Source organism: Mustela lutreola, chromosome 2 (genome assembly GCF_030435805.1).
Source record: "Mustela lutreola isolate mMusLut2 chromosome 2, mMusLut2.pri, whole genome shotgun sequence".
Classification (NCBI taxonomy): domain Eukaryota; kingdom Metazoa; phylum Chordata; class Mammalia; order Carnivora; family Mustelidae; genus Mustela; species Mustela lutreola.
This window is the reverse complement of record NC_081291.1, coordinates 32,414,618-32,436,296: the sequence shown is the minus strand read 5'-3', so window position 1 is coordinate 32,436,296 and position 21,679 is coordinate 32,414,618. Positions and strand designations below refer to the sequence as shown.

Below are 21,679 nucleotides of genomic sequence, written 5' to 3'. Positions count from 1 at the left end.
CCAGATGTAACCAGGCTGCTCTGCTCCAAGGCAAACCTGATATGGGCGAAGGGGCCCAGACTCAGACTTGGAAATTGAAAGCTTCAGACTTGCAGATCAGGAGGAACAGCAGTGAGGAACAGACACCGAGACACGAGCAAGTCCCTGACCTCTAACCCCTCCCCGTAGTTCTTGGCCTATGTGCAAAATGGAATGTCTGCCTCTCAGCAGAAAGGTTCAGGAAGGAGTGGCTTGTGACTACAGCTCTCCCTCCAGAGACAGTGTGCTGAAGACAGACTTGGAGGAAAGAAGGCGTGTGGGGACTGGGGTCATGTCCTAGGCAGGGGGATCAGCATGTACAGAGCGTGCCTAGGGTGTCGAGGGATAGCAAGGGAGGAGGACCTTGAGGCTGGAGCAAGGATGGGTGAGTGGGGAGGAGGGGAGAGGTCAGGGCACGGAAGGCCTTGCTAGCCTGCAATAGGAGTCTGGTTTGCATTCTTTGCTGGAAGGGAAGCCGACACTGGGCTTCACACACTGCACTGAAGGAGGCCTCCGGGGGTTGCCAGGTTCCGAATTCCAAGTCAAAGCAGTTTAAGCCAAGAGGGACTTTATTGGCTCATGGCGGTCGTGAAGGCTGGTCCTTATTTCAGGCACTGCTGGGGGCGTGTTCTTGCACAATGTCATAGGGATTGTCTCTCTTCTCTGCATCTGTACCACTTTGTATTGGCTTGGTTTCCAGGTCTCCTCTCTCCAGCCTGCCCCAGAGATGACCATGGGCAGCTTCCATCCTAAGAGTGTGAGGATTTAAGGAGCAAGGCTTTCTCACACTTCCAAGGGTCCTTATCAGCGCCCTCCCCATGGAGGGGAAAATACTGATTGGCCCTGTCCTGCTGACATACACGGCCCTGGGCTAATCAAGGGCAGAGGAGAGTGGCATGGGATGTTCTGGTCAGTTGATGTAGGCCATATGCCTCCCTCCAGGCAAGGTGACCTTCCTCTCTCTAGCCGGGTGGCTCCCGGTGTGGTCCACTTTTCCCTCTCTCACGGGGATATTTGCCAATGTCAGAAAGTACCGATAGGCAAGAAGCTAAGTACAGCCCCATGAGGATATGGCTGCGCAAGGAGAACCTGTCACGCAGACCCAGGAGTGGCCCCTGGCTTGCGGAGCCTTCCACAAAACCTGCTGTTGGGTAATGCTATGGTGGAGACCGAAAATCAGCCTTTTGTTGGGTGATCGAGGGAAGGAAAGCGGTGGCGGCTTCTGAAATCCCGAGTTCCCTTCTGCCTCTGCTCCTTAAGCTGTCAGGCCTTGAGCAAGTATTTAGCTTCTGGTTTCTGTTCAGGAAAATCGGTGGAAAAAGACCCCAAAGACCAAGCGTCGAGGAGGGTGGAACTGAAGCTCTGTGCAAAAGCAATTTATGCACTGATACGCTGCCCGAGTAACGCAGAGGGCTCTGCGACACGTCTTGTGTTCTGCAGAGACATCTCTGCCCGAGGAAGCAACCATTGCAGGGCCGGTGAGAGGAACAGCCTTGCCAAGTGCCCGAAAGTGGATTCAAGCCTGGACAACAGGATATTCTGGGGGTGCACCAGAACTGGTGAGCTGTAGGGCTCCGGGCAAAGGGCGGTGCAGTCCTCAAGGCATTTACCGTGTAGCTTCTCTCCTTTCGGGGGCTGAGCCTGGCAGTAACCAACAGTTGGTTGTGTGGTTTGCTGGCAAGGAATAATATTTCATACTGAGTCTCTGTCTGACAAGACGATGGCCAGTATTATGGTTATCATCCCCCCCCCCCCCCTTAGAATGCTAATGTATGTGTTTTTCTTTAAGGTAGTAAATCCTGTTGAGGAAATGTCTGATAAATTTGGTTATCAAAGGAGTTTACTTTAAATCACAGCTTTGGGTAAGGATCCAGAAAGAATTTCCTTTAAGAGTTAAATTCTCAGCATATTTTTCTGCTTTCCTTAAGTCCTGTTATCAGCCAAGATAGTGAGTGATCCTGATTTCTATTTCTATTGTTGTTTAATTCTGTTTCCTTAAGAGAGTCCATCGGAATATTTGCTGCATTTTGCAAAAGGGAATAGTGTGTGTGGGGGGGTGGCTTTTAAAAAAAGGGGTGATACATTATCAAATGAGGGGACAGATTTTTCCAGCTGGATTTGTCTCATTGGTTTTACCTGTCTCCCTCCTTTGATGTGAATGGTGATTGATCTGTGGTTCAAGTCACCACCTGCTTGATCGCTACAGAGGTTGACCTTTTGCTCTTCACATGGGGGACTTTAATTATTAGCCAGCAACTGCCTGAATGTGTCCATGTCCCCATAGCCACATGCTGCTACACAGTAATTAACTTTCCTCGGTCCTTTCTGATTGGGAATTTACTGGGGGAAAAGAGGCAGTTTCCCTTTGGAGTTGATTGGAAGTCATCCTCCCCCCTCCCGCCCCCTAATTAGTTGCCATTTGCCCATTATTAAATGCTTTCCTTGAAATGAGTAAGGAAGACAGAAGAGGAGTTAGGTGAAGCAAGTTTCTGCCAAGACAGATCATTAGCAAGAAGTTAGTGGGAATGACTCATGAAAATTAACTGATGTTAAGTGAATTATTTCTAATGTGCATTTAAATTTTTATCTGGTGAGATGGTGGGCTGCCTTTTTAAAAAAAGAAGTACCAAGTGCTCCGCTTTTCGATTGCACAAATGTTCAGCGAGTGAAGTTTCAGTTACATAAGTTTGATAGAGGGTGGGCTTCAAAGTTTTGTGGACCGGAGTGTGCCAACCAAGGGAGGCCTTCAGTCTTCCTGATCCGTCTGAAGAACGAATGGCTGATTTCCCAATCAGTGACAAGCTGGTGAAAACCAGTCCAGACCCAAAGTCCCTTTGATCTCAAAATTATTTTACACAGTCACTTGTGTTTTAGGCCCATTAGAAAATGAAATTCCATGCTGTAATTCCTAATTGAATTAATTTTCTTCATTAAAAATCAATTTGAGTTGTCAGCTCAGTAGTATCCCGCACCCAAAGGCCTATGTCTCGTGAAAGTCTTTGTATCTTATCACAAGGCTAAAGAAACTTCAGGAGAACAGTTCATTTTATCCTACGTCAGGGCTAGGGCCCGGGTCACTAAAATTATGACCTATGATAATTTAGCTACGCACTCCCTCCTTTGAAATGGTGTCATATGAAGTTAGGGGGAAAAACTTTGTGCCTGCCTCCTAAGTGCTGCAAATTTTTGCATAGCTAAACAATGGAATCAAAAGAATCCACCTACCATTCAGGAGGTTATATATGATGCAAGACAAAAGGATTGCAAAATAAAATGTCTTTATCCCTTGAGAATAATAGTCATTTCAGAGTGTTACTCTTTTAAAATCAGAAGGCTTAAAGGTAATCGGTAGCCTATAAATACAGGGCAAGGTAGTATAAATAGGATAGGGCTGCCCGAAAATGAACCTCATTTTGATCTTCCTTGCACATTAAAATGCATGCATAGTAATTAAACTGTATTTTGGGAGCTTCCTGTTCAAATGAGGAAAAAAACATTATACAGATGCTTAAAATGTTATCACCTGATCGGAGAGTCTGGCCTTCTGGAGAAGTATGTACCGGAGACTGACCTATCAAGAGGCCCAGAGTCCAGGTGCAGCCCTGCTAGGTACAGCCAGCTGGCCTGGTGGCTTTGGGAAAGTCACATGACCTGTTTGGGTTTCAGGGTTTTCATCTACAAAATGAGATGTTCGAATATGGGATCCCAAATATGTGAGTGTTGAAAAATGGACCTCGGGTTGACCCTCGAAGACCTTCCCGTGAATAAGTATTGGTTAAACCCGGCAATGAACCCTGTGGGTAGATCCTACCTACCCCCTCTTCGGGGATTTCTCCCTGTATTAGGGGACAGGACAGCCCAGGGAAACCTGAGAACTTCGAGAACCACGTTTTACCCGGACTTTATTGAAACAAAGGTAGGGACAAGGCATGGGTAAGTGCGACCTTTGGCTGTGAATTGGCTCCCAGCTAAACCTCTCAAGTGTGAGCATCTAATTCAGTGGTCCGCACTGTGTGAGCCCTAGATCAGCAGCATCAGCCTCCCTGTCCTAGGAAAACAGTTCAAAATGGAAACTCTAAGGCTCCACCCATCCCAGACCCACTACCAAGTGGAAAAGTCTGGGGTTGGGGCTCCCAGGTCTTTTGGTAACAGGCCCTCCATGTCACTCTGTTGCACACAAAACGTTTAAAACCATGGATGTAACTGAACCCAGACCACAGGCCTTATCACGTGGAGAAACTAGAAGATCAAAACAAAAAGAGAATTTTATTCTAACGTCCAAAGGGGGGGTGTGTCTGGGGGTGAGGGTGAGGGTTACTTGATGTGATCTCATCTCGAGCTCCGTTTTTTTGTTTTTTTTTTTTTTAAGATTTTATTTATTTATTTGACAGACAGAGACCACAAGTAGGCAGAGAGGCAGGCAGAGAGAGGAAGGGAAGCAGGGGCTTGATCCCAGGACCCTGGGATCACGACCTGAGCCAAAGGTAGAGGCTTTAACCCACTGAGCCACCCAGGTGCCCCTCGAGCTCTGTTTTTAATAGCGTCACCAAGATCTCTGGGACAATTTTCAAATGATGACTATGGCCATGAGGTTTTCCAGGGGAGGGGGTGTACACAGGAAGGACTTGGTCTTTAGGGATACTCAGGAGAGACCAGATGGACAGGAAAAGTCTCAGTGAACAGCCTTTAAAAGGAGAAAGTCATCTTTGCCGAAATACCTGAGTTACTGGCCAAGGGAGACCACACGGTGATTCACATACCTGGTGCTTTCACCCGTGCTTTCCACTATCACCTGAAAGCTCTGAGGCCAGAACTGGGTTTCAAACCATAGAACCCTCAGCTAGAGAATGCAGAGCTTGCCAGTTATACTGGATTTGGAACTCTCTCAGGGACCATCTGTGGGTCCAAAAGAGGAATCTCCCCTGTGCTTTCTTGGATTTCAGTGATTGGCTTGGTGGAGGGAATAGTTTTATCACCGAATCAAAACCCTTGAATTGCTCAAGGGTATCTTCCTGAAGTCTGCTTGAACACATCTCTCCCCTTCAAGGTTCTCCTTTGGCTTTAAGACCTTCTGTCGGTATGAACACGGAATTGGATTCCGGGTAGAAGTTGCAGGAGACACATGGAGCATGGATTTCTGAACCCTCGGAATGCTCCAAAAGTAGAAGGTGGGTGGTAGGAGACAAGGCCACTAGCATTTATATAGCCTTGATGACAAAGAATTCTAATACATTTTCCCCTGGTCCGTTCCAGATTGAGAAGCCTAGTATACCCCGGGAGTGGTTCTCCTGTCCCTCTTCTGCTACCCCTCGACCCTTTTAGTTGTGGAACTCTTGGAAATACTAGAATTTTTGGCAGGTCATTTTAAAAGTCATGGAATGGAAATAGAATAGGAAAAAAAATGGAATGAAATTGAACTTTTTTTTTTAAGCAAGCTTTGGAAAGTTGAAAAAAAATTTTCCAATGTCATCTATCCAATGGACACACAATTTTTCTTTTAGAAAAATGGGCTTGAAATTACCCTGTGCTTACCTTTTCTTACTATTAATTCACTCCATTGATACCAAGTGGCTAAATAACCGAATTCTGTATCTTTTAGGGCAGGATATCAACGTTCAAGTGTTTATCTTTAACTGCAAAATAATTTAATACACATTGGTCAAGGTTTGACAGCCCAATTTTTAAGCATGCAGCGTACACTATAGTATGCTGTGCCAATCTGGTTGAGAGCCATTGGTCTACTGAGAGCCTCAGTGTAATCGGTATATGTATTACGTATGCAATTGTATCTTTCTCTTTTGAGCCGGGATCCACTTGAGTCAAGGACTACGCCTTATTCTTCCTGTATCCTGGTGACCAAATGAAGCCTAGATCATGCTAAACTGTGGTTTCTTAAAGGAATATATTAATTGACCCACACCCATTTTTTTTCTGTAACCTCCCCATATACACACATACACACACACACACCAGCCATTCACTTTTTTTCCCTCTAGGCTTATCACTGTTTTTCCTTTCATTTTCATCACCTAGTGGCCAACATCAGAAGGTCTAGGACATGTCCCCTAAATCCAGGGTAACTGAATGTCGATTCCAGCCAGGGAGATCTCCCTTCTAAATATGACTTGATAATTATCCCAGACATTTTCAAGTGAGAGACTAATTACCACATTAGTTACTACATGACTTCCTTCACCAGCCAGCTCATTTTATAACTTCCCTTAGAATGACAAGGCACAAATGAGGGTATAAACTGGAGAGTATCAAGATGGTGTTTTTCTGCCTGAACTGAGATCGCGGGGTTTCTGGCCGTGGTTACCAAGTGGTGGCCCAAACATTTTCACTGAGCAAAATCAAACAACGTGGAGTATTTCGCCCCCAGGGTTGATTTCAACAGACTATTGGGCCCAAAATACTGTAACTGCAAAAATGCTAGAAGGGTCTCTCAGAGCCTTCTGTGATTTCTGCAAGTTCTTCTTGATCTCCTGTTTTCTTTTGTCTTGGATTCATCACTCGGCCAAATGGATGGTAGGTCCTTCCCTAAGAGACTCAACTTGTCCCTTTCCATAATTTGACGCCACAGATTGGAATCCTAGCAATTATGAGACGAAAGGATAGGGGAAGTACAGAAATAAGATACTAGGAGCCTCCAAGATACAGTTTTATGGGGCCGAAATGATCCTGGGCATTTGGAGCAGCGGCCAAAATTGTGTATTCTTGGGGAAGTAGAACAAGTCCTAATTAGAAGTAATACCTCCTATTTCTGAGCCTCAGCGTACTTATCTATGAGAGGAGGCGGTTAGACACCTTCTAACATCTGTTTTTTCTTAATCGCAGTAACAGTGGCTGCCATTATCACATTGTTACTATGTCAGGCACTCTGCTAAAGCCTTCATCTGCATTTTCTCCTTTAAGCCTCAAAATATAAAACTCTGTCCCATTTTAAACCGAAAAGCTCAAAGAGATTGAATATTTCATTTAAGGCCACAGAGCTGGTAAGTGAGAGACCTGAGTATTCTGACTCAGGTATGTTTGATACTCAAATCTGTGCTCTTCACCTGTACTGCATATGGTCCCCAAAGAGGCAGTTAATAACTTATGGCAAAGTAGGAACTACTTCTAGACCACTGGTTCCCAGCTGGAGCATTTTTGTCCCCCAGGGGACATTTGACCATGTTTGTAGGCATTTCTAGGAAAGGGGGTGCTGCTGGCCCCTGGTGGATAGAAGCCAGAGACACTAATAAGCACTATACAGTATGTAGCACAGAGCCCCACAGCCAAGAATTACCTGGTACAGATTGTCTGACACAGACCATAATACCAAGGTCAAGAATCCCTGGTCTGGGCCCAGCCCAGAAACACCGTCTTCACCATTGTTCCCAGAAGTTAAAAAACATGAGCCCATCCTCCAGTAGTGACAGCCCTGTCCTTAAAGTGGTGCTCACATGGGCACCACAGCAGAACCCTCTCTGTCCATCCCTGTGTTTGTCAGCCACAGACCTTAGGACAAGATGGACCCATGTTCTGTTCCATCATGCCCATTTCCCATCTCGCATATGGAGGTCCTCATTCTCTCTCCTGGGATGACTGGGTCATAAGTGAGAGCTCAGTATCCTTATACCCCTCTGTCATCACTGCCTCCCTTCCCTTTTATAAACCTCTTGGTCGGCCTGCGCTCTTACAGATGGCCAGGTGCATGCTTGGTTCCACTGTGCACGCCAGCGGGAGCCACAGACCACCATTCATGGACTGGTGCTCGGTGTCTTAGACACGCGGGGGAGGGCGTGGGTGAGAGGCATCCCAGGAGAACCCACTGGGAAGGAAGGATAACTGGTGCAAGTAACGGGATTTGGGGTGATAGAAATGAAAGAATCCAGGAAGCTTGGCTTCTGGCCAAGGCGTTGGCTGAAGTGGACTCCCAGGGTTGGTTAGTTTTATTGTAGAGTAAATTGTTGCTCTGTAATGTAAATGGAAAATTAACTGTGTAACCAATCAAAGAATCTTTGTGATTCTCTGTGAAACATACCACCCAGATGAGTTAAAGATTGATGTATTTGCTTTCAAGAGACATTTTCTAGAAGAGATCGGGTGGGAAAAGAGTGTAATTGGAAGAAAGACGGAGGTAGTTTGGTAGCGGAACTTCCTTTGTGGAAGAAGGAAGAAAAAAAAAAAGAGAGAAAGGCAGTGTTGAAAATGCTGTGTTTGCTTCATGTAACTTAAAATGCAGAGTTCCAGCTAGACTGCTAAGAAGTCACAATAAATAGGCCCTTTTCATTCTATTAAAAAAAAGATAAATATCATTATGCACGCATTATTTATTTATTTGGGTCCGTGTGAAATGGGAAGAAGAGGAAAGAAAACTGGATGAGGCTGGAAGGCTCCCTTAAGACCTCTGACCCCTTGAGCGGCTCACGGAAAAGAGACGATGATCAGAAGTCACACCTTTCCGAAGAACCCTCCAGCCGATCTGAGCAAAGTAAGACACAGGCAGGGGTCTCGCCACGGTCTCTCAGGCACAGGGTGTAAGGTGGATAAGGACAGAACCAGTGCCCTGGATTAGTACCCGTTTTGATTTAAGGAATTATTTAAACACCTGATGTAGGAGAAAACAAAACCAAACAAACCCTTTGCTCTGCTGGGCCAGTCCTGCGAGCGTCCTATGCGCTGCTCTCCCAGACTTTTGGCCGCTTGTTCTCACAGTGAAACCTGGGTGCGGTGGCTTCTGCATTTGGACACCCGAGGAAGCCGTGCCTCTGAGACGGTCAGATTCTCGTTCAAGTTACAGCATCAAGGACAGAGCAAGGATTCAAAACCGGGCTTCCACCTACTTGGTATTAAAGCCCGTTAGAGATCATTGTGATAGCTCCATCGTGTAAACGTACCGAAAGCTGTGAATGTTAAAATATACACATGTACACACGCACGTGCACTTACACATATGCATGTGCACACATATATGGACAAATGCACATTTATGTCGGTATAAATAGGTGAATGAGACTATGAGCAGAATAGCAATGGGAACTCACTCTCTGCCCTGGTGTCTGGGAGGGAAGAGACAGGGGACCGTGGAGAACCCGAGTGTCCCCAGCCTAAGGAAGGCTGTTCGGTTCAGCGGATCTACCTGATCAGTGGGTCTTGGGAACTTGAGCTTAGAATGGCCAGATCTTCTGAGGCTTTTTCTTTTCTTTTTTTGAGAAGAGAAGCTGTTGTGCGGATGTTGGGCTGGCAAGCCACACCCTGCAGCCCAGATTGGGCCGGCACCTGCTTAAAGGTTTACCGGACTCAGGCCCCCTCCTGATCGCCACAGGAGCCGGGCTGAGTCATTGGGTGGGAGAATGTAGCGCCTTCAGAGCCCAACATCTATATTGCTTGGTTCTTTGCAGTTTCCCTACCTCTGATACAGGCCCAGCAAAACAGAAGTGGGTCGAATCCCACCACCCGCTGACCATGCTGGACCCCTTGGAGGGCATCTCGTCTCGCCCCTTCTTCCTTTTGTCAGCTTTCCACAGCAGGTGCTGGGGGTTCGTCAGAGGACCCTTATCTCACAGTTCAGCCTGCATGCAGACCCCCTGGAGGGCTCCCCCTCAGACTCGGTGGGGCCAGGTGGGGCCTGAGAACCTGCGTGTTTAGCAGGTTCCCTGGTGATGCCAGTGCTGCCAGTCCAGGAGTCCACTTTGGGAAGTTGGGGCTTAGATATGCCACATTTGGTTTTCTGTTTGGTTTTTGTTTCTTTACAGGGGTATCTCAAAGCCCCCTGTAAGGGTTTCTGTTTTTTTACAGGAGTGTCTCAAACCCCCCAGCCTACATGTGGGTGACTAAATTGGTCAAGGCAGAGGGATGAATTCTTTTTTTTCTTTTTTTTAAAGATTTTATTTATTTGACACAGAGAGAGATCACAAGTAGGCAGAGAGGCGGGCAGAGAGGGTGGAAGCAGGTTCCCTGCTGAGCAGAGAGCCCAATGCGGGGCTTGATCCCAGGACCCTGAGATCATGACCTGAACCAAAGGCAGAGGCTTAACCCACTGAACCACCCCGGTGCCCCCAGAGGGATGAATTCTGTAGAACCCTTACGATAGACTCCCTGAAGCACTGCAGGCCCAGAGGAGGATTCTATGAGTCCGCCTAGTCCTACAGATCTGCTGCATTTCCTAGTTTGAAGAGCATCTCTTTCTTCAAATAAGAGCATCACACTTACCCAGATCTATCCTAGACCACCCGCATAGCCCACAGGGAGGATCTAGCTGGGTGTACTCAGTCTGTCGCACGTCGGTGTGGCCATGAAGAGGGGCTGTGGCGGGCTAACACTGCATTCATGACAAGCACAGGGAACTTGTCTCTTAATCCTGGAGGAAGATCTTTTATGTCAAGATCAACCCCAAATCTCGGATGGAATGGGACGGAGAGGGAGGACCAGACTCAGCAAGCAGCGTGAAGATTTTTAAGGACAGCCGTGAACAGAAGAAGGATATAGAATCAGGACTCGGAGGAATGCATGTCGTTAAGAGCTATTTCGATTTCTCTGAGCATCCGTTTCCTCGTCTGTAACTCTGTTTCCTTACACTATTGGTATCACCTGGATGATTGTCCCGAGGATTATATTAGAAGTTGGGTATGTTGTAAATGTCACCTATAATTCTGGCTTATAAATCTTCTCTCCAACGTATGGCCCTGTGGCTGGCTAGGTCTTCCTGACAGCAATCATCTCAGAGATCCCAAGAATCTGGGCCTTTAGAAGGTCTGTGGGTAGCAGCTGGTGGTTCTGATTTGGCTCTGCCAAAGGGTCCCTCCAAAAAGCATTCCTATTTTTTCTGGGCAGCTGCCTCGAAGCTTCTTCCATCCCTGGTGTTTCTGGGGGCCAGGACTGTTTGCTCCCCTCCTCCCAGCTAGCCAAACACTCTGTGCACATGTCTTCCTGCTGGCTAGGCTCCGAACAGCCCTTCCTTGCACGGCCTCCCCAGCTGTGCTGAGTTGAGCAGTAAAGGCTCTGCCAGCAGGCTCTGCGTGTGCCACTTACGGGACGAGGAATGTGGCTCCTGCCGGATGAATGGGGCTGCTGCCATGGAGAGCGATTGCTAAATAATTCACCATGGCAGACTGCTCCGATATCCATGCGGGCCTGTCCTCCGGCGACCCTGAGGATGCCCCAGCAGGGCTCGTCCTCGCTGTGCTGCGGTGTCGAGGGGAGCGGGAAGAATCAACAAGGCAGCGTGAACACCCTCTGGGCTGTTAAGGGCTCTGTGGGCCTCAGCGGGGAGGCAACTCACAGCCCGGGTGCACTGACCCTGTGGGCTGCTGGCCGTTCAGGCCAGGGTGGGCGGGGGGCAGCTCTGGTCATCCTCACAGTCCAGAGTGTGACTGAGGGCATATTTACACTCAGATATTTTAAAATTTTTTAAAAATTCAAATGTTTTAAATTAAAAACTAATTTTTAAAACTTTAAAAATCCATTTTAAAAATTAAATTAAAAAAAAATTAAAAAAATTAAAAGAACATTCTTAAAGAACCTGCTGTGTGCTTGGCAGTTTTACCTGTCGTATTTCCTATAATCCAGAAAGTCCACGAGGCAGAGACTGCTAGAAGAGGCTGAGAGAAGGAAAGTGACTTGTCGCAGTTCCCACAGCTAATAAGGGGCAGAGTCAGGATTCGCCCTTGGATACATCCTGCATCACAGACCCCCTGTTATCCAGAGATGCCTGGCCATCAAGGGGCCTTTCTTCTCTCCTCCAGACGCTGGCTGTCTCAGTGCATCGGATCCTCCCAGGTTAGGGCAGACACTGCCAGGTTCTCTCTAAGGAAGGACATGACTGTGTGTAACTGAACTTCTCCCACTGTCCATTTCTGCTGGTGTTTCAAGTTGTGTTACCGGTTTTTTGTAGCTCGGACCTTGCCTTGGCTGAGTTCTCTGTTGAGCAAGGTCGTAGCTGGGAGGCAGAGTTGAAAACGATGGGCCTTGTCCCAGGAACTTCCTGCCTGAGGGACGTGAGGGTCTTGAGGCAGGATTCCCAGGTTCTCCTGAAGAGCCTCATTGAGTCAGAAGGTTGACAAGTTGGGACTTGTCCGATGAGTGGAAGGATGGAGTGGGACTGAAGCAAACTTGAACAGGGCTTTTTCTCAGCCTGGCAAGCCAGGAAGACTTATTTCTGCCATTCTCAAAAGGCCATTTTGCACAGTGCACCACACGAACAATCTGCCTGCAGAGCCAGAGGCAGGTCTGTCATGACTGTTTAACGGATAATAATAATAGTGTCTAACGCTGACAGAGTGTCCTTGCTGCATCTTGTACTGTGCAGAGTGCTTTGTGAAGATGATGAACTCCTATAACAAGAGGTTTTATAGCTATCACTGTGACTCACATGTTTCACAGAAGACTTCTGAAAAACAGAGAGGTTAAGCAACTTACCCGTGTCACACAGACTGTGAGTTCCGGAGCCCAGAATCAAATACAGATTTCTTTTCCAATTCCAGGGCTAGTTTCATTGTAGCAGGACTCTCTTTTAACCTAGATAAATGAGCTGCTCTTCATAGCTATTTATAGATGCTAAGAAGATTTAAGATTCAAAGGAACAGGAAGAATCCAGCACGGTGGGCTAAGAAGTATGTGTACCATAACTGCTCTTTGCATTCTTTTCTCTCCATCAGTCACTTGCCTGATGACATGCACAGGTGTGACAGTTGCCCAGGGTTGTGAGAGAATTGCAAAAAAAAATGCAAAAAAAAAATGTTACATGGATGTAAAGGACCCCAATTATTAATCATTGTCACCATCCTAAATGGTTCATTGGCTGTGGTGGTTTATGACCATGGTAGACATGGGATAGGCCGTGGGTCACTGGGCACTTCATTCTACCATGTTTTTAAAGGGCCTACTGTGTACAAGGCAGTGTTCTGGGTTTCGAGGATAGAGTGCTCAATGAAAATGAAAAGTGCTCAATGCTTAATTGAGTGCTCAGTGAAAAATCTTGCCTACCATCCCCTAGTGCTTACTGTTTAGGCCTCTGTAAGGAGACAGAACATAGAGTGACATAAGCAATTAAAATGTACGATGATTTAAGAGTATTCAGTCCTGTGCATCAGTTTCCAGAATGACAGGGAGGGGAGCACAGGAGACCCTTTAACCAGGGAAATTATCATTTGATTGTGAACATTATTTAAAAAAAACAAGATACAACTATTTAAGGTGTCTGAAAATTATCCCAAGGGCATGTAGCAAATGCAGAAATATCTATTCAAGAAAAGCTACTAAATCTTGGTAAGAAGAGTGAGTCTGTGGCATGTGAACCACGGCCCACCCCTCTCCTAATGCCCTTATCGGGATCACAGATCGTTGTGATGGATGCTCACTTCGGGAGTATGCAGCCAAGAACATGGGGTTCCTTATCCACCTAGCTCTCAGTCTAGGGCTGTGATTTCACCCTGGGAGGGGCACTTTAGAGATTGGGAACACCCTGTCCCTGCAAAGAAGCCCTACCTTAGATCAAACCATGGAGCAATTTGTGCCCCAGGCTATTGTCAAAAATGGTAGAACAATCAGCTAGCAATTAGTGGAGGCTAACAGCTGGGTGTGATACCATAAATACAAATCAGCCAGGTGCTCAGAGAGAAGGTACTCATGCCCTCTGAGTAGCAATAGCAGAGGCTGCTCACTGCAGAGGAAAGAGACTTCACTCAACTTGTCTAGCTAGTCACCCAATAAATAAACAATAACATCAAGCTCCAGAAAAGGGAGGGAGGGGGTCAGTATCCGTAATTGCTTCAATATGTTATCTAAAACGTTCTGTTTTCAACAAAATATCATGAGTCATTAAAAAAGAAACAAAAACAACAACAACCACAGAAAACTCTGGCCCTTACACAGGGAAAAAGTAAGCAAAAGAAATGACAGATTTATCTGCAATTATGAATATGTGCAAAGAACTATAGGGAACTATGTCTAGAGAACTAAAGGAAACCATTAGGATGATCCATCATCCAATAGAGAATATCAATGAAGAGAAGTTATTTTTAAAAAGTAATTATTTGAAAAATGGAAATTCTGGAGTTGAAAAATGTAATTGAAATGAAAAATTCGCTAGAGGGGCTCAACAGCAGATTTAATCCGGAGGAAGAAAGAAACTGAAAACTTGAAAGTAGATCAATCAAGATGATGCAGTCTGAGGAATAGGGAGAAAAAGAAAAATGAACAGCTTTTTAAAGATAATTTAATTTTTTTCCAGTGTTATTGAGAAATAAATGACATACATCCCTATATAAAGTTTAAGGTGCACAGTGTGATGGTTTGCTTTACTGAGTGAGTGTTTGAGAGCTATGGCATGGTATTACGCACACCAATATATGTGTGATGGGATTAGCTAAAGAGAGAAGAAAGAGCAGGAAAACAATACTTGAAGAAATAATAGTGGAAACTTCCAAATCTGATGAAAAAATACTAGTCTACACATCCAAGAAGCTAATGCAACCCAAGTAGGTAAATTTAAGAAGATCTGTACTCACTACCTTGAGGCACATCACAGTCAGAATGTGAAAAGATAATGAGAAAATCTTGAAAGCAGCAGGGGAAAACAACTTATCGCAAATAAGGGAACTCTCATAGGATTAAGAGCAGATTCTTACGTCTTGGCAAAGAGATTGATACTCCCTTTAAATGTTAAATAGAATTACCCTTTGTCCCAGCAATTCTTTGTTTAGATTTTTATTTATTTATGTGACAGAGAGATAGAGAGCACAAGTAGGAAGAGGGAGAAGGGCCCTCCACTGAGCAGGAAGCCTGATGTGGGATGCTCGATCCCAGGATGCTGGGATCATGACCTGAGCCAAAGGCAGATGCTTAACCAGCTGAGCCACCAAGGCGCCCTTGTCCCAGCAATTCTGTTCTTTGATATATGCCCAAGAAAGTGGAACATGCATCTTCAAAAAAAAAACTCTACACGGATGGTCCCCATAGCACTATTGATAATAGTCAAAAACGTGGAAACAACCCAAACGTCCATCAGTTGATGAAGTGGTGAAGAAAATGTAAATCTGCAGGCATTTTATTCAACAGTAAAAAGGAATGAAGCTGTGGTACAAGCTACATACAACATGATGATGAACCTTGAAAATATTACACTAAGTGAAAGAAACAAATTACCAAAGTTCACATATTATATGATTCCATTTGCTCAGAATAGGCAAATCTATAGACAGAGAGAATATATCAGTGTCTGCTTGAGGCTGGAATAGTGGGACAAATGGGGAGTGATTATTCCTGGCTAAGGCATGAAGGGTTGGTGAAAGTATCTTAAAATTAGATCGTGATAATGGTTGCGTAAGTCTGTGAGTATACTAAAATCTATCAAATTATACACTTTAAGTGGGTGACTGTATGATATGTAAATTGTATTTCAATAAAACTTGTTTTAAAGAGTGCCAAGTGCTAAGGAAAAAGAAAGTAGGGTAAAGGTTTGGCAGTATTAGCAAGGTGGGAGGGAAGACAATCTGGGATAGGAGACTGAGGCTTCACTGCAGTGACATTTTTAAGACTAGAAAAGGTGAGAAAGTGAGCCATGCTACTATCCATGGAAGGAACCTTTCAGACAGAGAGACGAGCCAGTGCAAAGACCTGGAAGATGGGTCTGGTGTGTGTGAGGACTAGTGTCCGTGTGACATCAAGGAAGAGAGGAGCTGGAGATGGTCCCACAGAAGTAATGGGGCCTTACTCTGAGATGAGCAGTGTTGGTGCATTTTGACACGCTATTTATTTTCAGAGAATCACTATGGTTGCAATTTTGTGAATAGACTGAACGCGGGAGGCAGAGAGAGGCAAGGGTGGATGGTGGCTTGCCTCTCCAACCAGGAGGGAGATGACATGGCTTGGAGCAGGGGGAGAAGGGTGGGGATGATGGCCACGTGTTCGGTTCTGCAGGAACTTTGAAGGTAAAGCCAACAGACAAGTCAAGGATTACAAAATGTTCAGTAAAAGGGGTCAGAGAGTAAATATGTTAGGCTTTTCAGGTCATACAATCTCTGTTGGAACTACTCAGCTTTGCTGTTGAAACGTGGATGTGGCCGTAGACATGCATAAATGAATAATTATCATTGTGTTCTAGTACCGGTGTATTGGCAAAAATGTGAAACAGTAGACTTGACCAATGGGACGTGGTCTGCCAGTTCCTGGGTTAGATATCAGGTCAAGAGGAGGAAACGAGTGAAGGGTAGCTCAGAGGTGTTTGTTCTCAACCATTGGAAAGATGGAGTTACCATTAACTGTGAGAGTGAATCTTACCGGCAGAGCAGATCTGTGAGGACTGATCTCTTGGTAAATCTGAAAAGTCTTCAGACACCCAGATTTGTAAGCCTTGAGTTTGAGGAAAGGCTGGTCTGAGGTGGAATTGGAGACCCTAGACCGGATCCAGGAAGTGCGTGTATATAGAGAAGAGCAGGGGTCTGACGATTGAGCCCGGGGTTAGCTGTTGGGTAGATTAGGAGAACCAGCAAAAGGACATGAGAAAGTGCAGCCACGAGATAGAAGGGAAACCAGGAGAAGGTGACATCACGGAGTGAAGCTGAGAAAATGCTTCAGAGAGAGTAAATAGGTCTTTTCCTTCCCCACTCACAGAATCATGTTGGTATGCAAATGAGCAGAGAAATGTTCTTACAGAAGAATCCTGAATTCCTTCTAATTTCCAGACAAGAAAATTATTGTCAGACTTTTTTATTCATTTAACAAACATTCATGAGCTGTCAGGTCACCAGGCGCTCTGCTAGATGCTTGGAACAGGACACATGCCCCCAAAGGCACAGCCCCTGCCCTCAGAGAGCATGCAGTGTCTTTGGAGAGAGATATTAATCAGGTATTTCATTAACATTAACCAAGGATGGGTGCAGCTCCATCAAACACAGTAAGAGTTCTAAAGGAAAGGAGTTATCTAAGGAAGCAGTACTGTGAGTTTTCTACAAAAGAACTGATCTTTTGATCAAATGAGCACTTGGGTGGCTCAGCCAGTGAAGCACCTGACTCCTAATTATGGCTCAAGTCTTGATCTCAAGGCCATGAGTCCAAGCCCCACACTGGGCTCCATTTTGGCATGGAGCCTACTTAAAAAAAAAAAAAAAAAGAAAAGAAAAAGAAGAATTGGTCTAATTTGGAGGGCCAGGGAAGCTTCCATATTTTTCTTTGTTTTTAATAATAAATGATTTCCAACGTATCACATCCTGACTGGGACACACCTGACTTTTGAGAGGATGTTTGAGAACCTCTGAACCCAAGGAAGAAATGCAGGCTCTGTCCTCAAAGCCAGGACCAAACCTCAGCTGTGGGACCTGGTGCCATTCTTGATCCTCTTTGAAAGTCATTGTCCTCATGGTACAACAGTGGATAGTAAAAGCCACAGTGCGAGTTGACAGTAAGGACTAAATGAGACAAAGTGTATAAAACACCTGGCACGGAGGTCCTTCCCATTCCTTGAGAAAAACAGTATATCATTTTGTACATCTGTGACATGTTATCTTCCAAGATAATTTTCCCAAGACAGGTCTTCGCTGCAAGTTGAATGTGTTCTGAGGCAGCGAGTTTTTCAGCTTTTTTTTCTGGGGTATCTTCCATCTTGCCAACATTCCCTCCCCGGAGAAGCATGGGGAGCTCTAGTGCCCACATTTAGGAAGTGCCGGAAAACCAAAGCATCCCTGTGCAACTCTTGGTCGTTGTTCTCGTCCTTTATACCAAGAAAATTCAGGTTTCCCTCAGCTGTTTAATGAAAATGAGTACCTCCAAAAGCTGCTGTAATAAAAGTACAGCTTTCTCTCTTTAAAACAAAAGCGGTATTTTCTAGCACATCGTGTCAGTTTAACAATATTTTCACGGAAATGTGCGGTGGTAAGCATGTTTAAATCATTGATGCAGTTTCTAATCTTTTTGGGGGGAGGGAGCAAAATCTGTAACAGTCTTTCATTTGGATTTGCCCATGCTAGCCTGTCCACATTTCTCCTTTTAATTAATATAATTAAAAAAGGATAAGAGGCTGTGGTAGAATTTTGTGCGTTAGATGATCAGGATCAAGAATAATTAAAATGTCTGAGATGAGGCACATTCCTAAAATGGCGGAAAAGAGAAAGGAAGTCCTTTTTTGGGGGGGAGGGGTGGATTTAAAGTATGGCAGATTATTTTTCACAAGATTTAGAAATGTGTCCATAGTGTGAGAAACACTGATATGATGTGGAGTCTTTTTTTTTTTTTTTTTGAAGATTTTGTTTATTCATTTGAGAGAGAGAATGAGAGAGGGAGCATGAGGGATGGGGAGGGTCGGAGGGAGAAACTGCCCCCCCCACCCCCACTGAGCAGGAAGCCCAAAGCAGGACTCGATCCCGGGACTCCAGGATCATGACCTGAGCTGAAGACAGTCGCTCAACCAACTGAGCCACCCAGGCACCCTATGATATGGAGTCTAAAACAAATAGGCAAGAAAGAAGGGGTGCTTGGGGTGGGTCGGTCCCTATGTCTGTCAAGAATTTTATAATTTATGTTTGTACCTCTCATTCTTGCTCCCTTGTCTGAAAACCAAGTGGGGAGTAACATTACACTACCTCTGTGCTGGGCACTCTTAGAAGTACTTTGTATCACCCGTTAACTCAGCTCATCTTCTTGGCACTCCTGGTAGCTAGATGTTTCTCTCCATTTTATAGATGGGAAAACTGAGACTTAGAAAAGATGAGTGGCTGTTCTTGCCAAGTCACATAGGTAAGGAGATCAAAAGGCCGACATGAAATTCAGGTCTTTCTGTTGCAGGAGGCAGATATTTTATTGTAAGTCCTAATTGGAAAAGTGGATAGAAAGTGTTGAGGGGAATCTCCCTGTAATGTTTCTTTTTTGTGAAGGTGCCTTATCTTTACCTGCACCCTGTGAGCCCCTTATGTGTCTCACCTGCCTTCCAGAAACCTCACTGGTTTATTTTCCTCATGGTTATATGGGTTCGCTGTTGTTGAATGTGGATTTTTTCTTGTCATTTTTCTTTTTAGAGCAAATGAGCGAAGCAGATGCATCCTTGATGTCTAGCATTCATTTAGAACTATCATCATCTTTTGATGTTCAACATCCCATTGTTTTAAGACATGATGGTTTTAGTATACTGTGCTAATGCATTTACATGGCCAAAATTAAAATGGACAGCTGTGGTTAAGTGTTATCAGGGTTCCCCAGGATCTCTTATTTTCCCTGCCTCCGGGGCATGTACTTCCCAGCCACCTTGCAGTTGGATGAGGTCATGGGACAAGGTCTTCTCTAGAAGTGATCTCATTTGCCTCTAGGCTAAATCACCTAACTGCATCTCCAGAGGTTAGGTGTTGAGACCACAGAAACACCAGAGGGAAGCTGACTGGATCCCAGAGTCCCTGTAGAACCCCTGCCCCTCCAGGCAGCTTGGCATGAGTGTGAAATCAGTTCTTGTGGTTAAACTGCTGAGACTACAATGGTCTGTTACTGTACCAGAGTCCAGCCTGTCCCAGCTAATACAACAATTGCCAGCCACCTCAGCCCCATTTTTTTAAATGTACTAGATTTTGAAATTTGAGGATCATTTAAAACTATATAAAACTGTGCATTTGTGTGTGTGTACACATATATATATGTACACACACATATATGTATGCACACATATATATGTATGTATAAAGTTTTTGAAGAATATTCTTTAAAATTATATATAGTTTGTATAGAATATGTGTTATACATACTATATATGTAATTATAAATTATAATAAAATTATAAACTATAAGCACACATAAAATATGTATATTCTGCTCATACATACTTCTTTCTTAATAAAATAAACTTAAATGAACTTTTGATCTTTGTTAGGTACATGCTTTGAAACTTTGGTAATATCCCTTATGGCAATTAGGATTTCACAGTAACAGGGCTAAGAGGTATTAATCTAAACTAACTAGAGCCTGTCTTTCTATCTCTCTCTTTCTCTTTCTTTTCTTCTTCTTTTTTTTTTTTTTTAAGAGAGAGAGTGGGAGAGGGGCAGAGGGAGAGAGAGAATCCCAAGCAGACTCCATGCTCAGCACAGAGCCCGATATGGGGCACGATCTCATAACCCTGAGACCATGACCTGAGCCAAAATCAAGAGTCAGACACATAACCTCCTGTACCACAGGTGCCCCGACTTTCTCCTTTTCAAGTGTCCCTGAGACCAAGTCCCTGCCGTTGCTCTGTGTGACCAATGCCAGTTCCTACCATCGCAGTATTCAAAAGTCTTCCTTGAGTCGGAGCGAGGTCCCTCTTTAGTTTATTTCAAATCCATTTCGTCTTATTTTATACCTCCAGAAATGGAGGTAAGAGACTGTTCCTTAGGAGTGCCCTCCACAGAGCCCTTCATCTTGGGGGCCGCAGTCCCCTGCCATTTCAGCGAGCCACCAGCAGTGATTTGCTGACCCTCCCCTCTACTCCTCTAACAAGATTTTGACAGATGCTGGCTAGAATGTAAAGCCGATTTGATTTTCCTCAATGTTAGGAGCTCCTCACGTCAGCCCCCACCCGCGTCCCGTCGGTGTCGGTGTCGCTCCGCTGTCCTGTGCCCTTACAGATGCATCCTTAATTCTGCATGGGTGCTAACACTTTCCCCTCATATCTGTGCTCTTAGTCCTGCCTGCAACACCTTCTCTGGCAGCTCACATTTGACCTTGGCAATTACAGCCGACTTTACCTTTATGGCTTGTGGATATTGGGTCACGCTGGGTAAAGCTCCCCCCTGCTACCCCCATAAAATTGTTTTCTCATTCCAGGATAAAAGAAAGATTTTTTTTTTTTTTGACCTTCAACAGAACTCAAATCATACTTTTCCTGATTTCTGATCACCTCTGCCACCATGAATCTAGTCTCCTGCGTGTCTCTACCTATACACAGTATGCACTTCCAGCCACTTATATGAATATCTTACTTTCTGTCTAAATAGAAAGTTCTGAAGGTCAGCACTTGTGTCCTTGTCTCAACAAGTGTCCTGAATTTCAGAGATTCCCCAATAAATACTTGATTGTCTCATAGGTATTCCTTGTTTTCCCTGCCACCCCCTGCCAAGAAGCTTGCTGTCATAACTGTGGAATTTCACTCTGTTTTTGTAAAAGAACAGTGTGAGGTTTGTCCCTATTTACCAGGTCTCTGAAATTTCCAAGCAGCTGGGGTCTCACCTTGTCTAACACCTTGCAGTATATTTTGGAAAAATCCCGAGTAGGGTGGTGTCTGGGATGAAAATGCTTGTCATGAGGTATTACTGATCTGTGGGCTTTATTATTTTATTAATCTGTACAAGGATAATGCATAGATCTCCAGGTTCCCCATCACTAAGCTGTGCTCATGGAGCACACACTGTCACAAGGACCTCAGCAACGTGCTTTTGCACCATCCCCCCTCCTAACTGTGGTTAGACCTTTGAGAACCCCGCACGTGTTCTATCCTGACGTGCATCACACTTGCTCTAATTGCTTGCTTAATTGTCTTCCCCTCTCACTTCTGAGCTTTTTAAAGGCAGGACTCATGTCCGTCTTGGTCACCAGGAGGTCCCTGAGGCCTAACCCAGTGACTGACAAATAGTAGGAGCTCATTTAATGAGTGCAGGGTTACAGGAATGAATGAAGTGTCAATGCTTCCTAAGAGCCTAGTTGTCTTGCCCTCTTGTGCAGCTTCAGC

The 21,679-nt window shown here is 45.0% G+C and overlaps 1 protein-coding gene across 4 annotated transcripts in view; it reads left to right on the top strand.

Annotated features, from left to right (window-relative positions):
• Positions 1-21,679, top strand: part of PRICKLE2 (prickle planar cell polarity protein 2) — a 318,161-nt gene that overhangs the window by 178,772 nt on the left and 117,710 nt on the right. The window contains exon 1 of one of the 4 annotated variants that reach the window (XM_059161429.1): positions 1,459-1,577. The exons of the other annotated variants lie outside the window; for them this stretch is intronic. The gene's annotated coding sequence lies outside the window, so the exon portion shown is untranslated. Of the gene's footprint in view, positions 1-1,458; positions 1,578-21,679 lie in introns of those variants that run through there. 4 annotated transcript variants of the gene reach the window in all.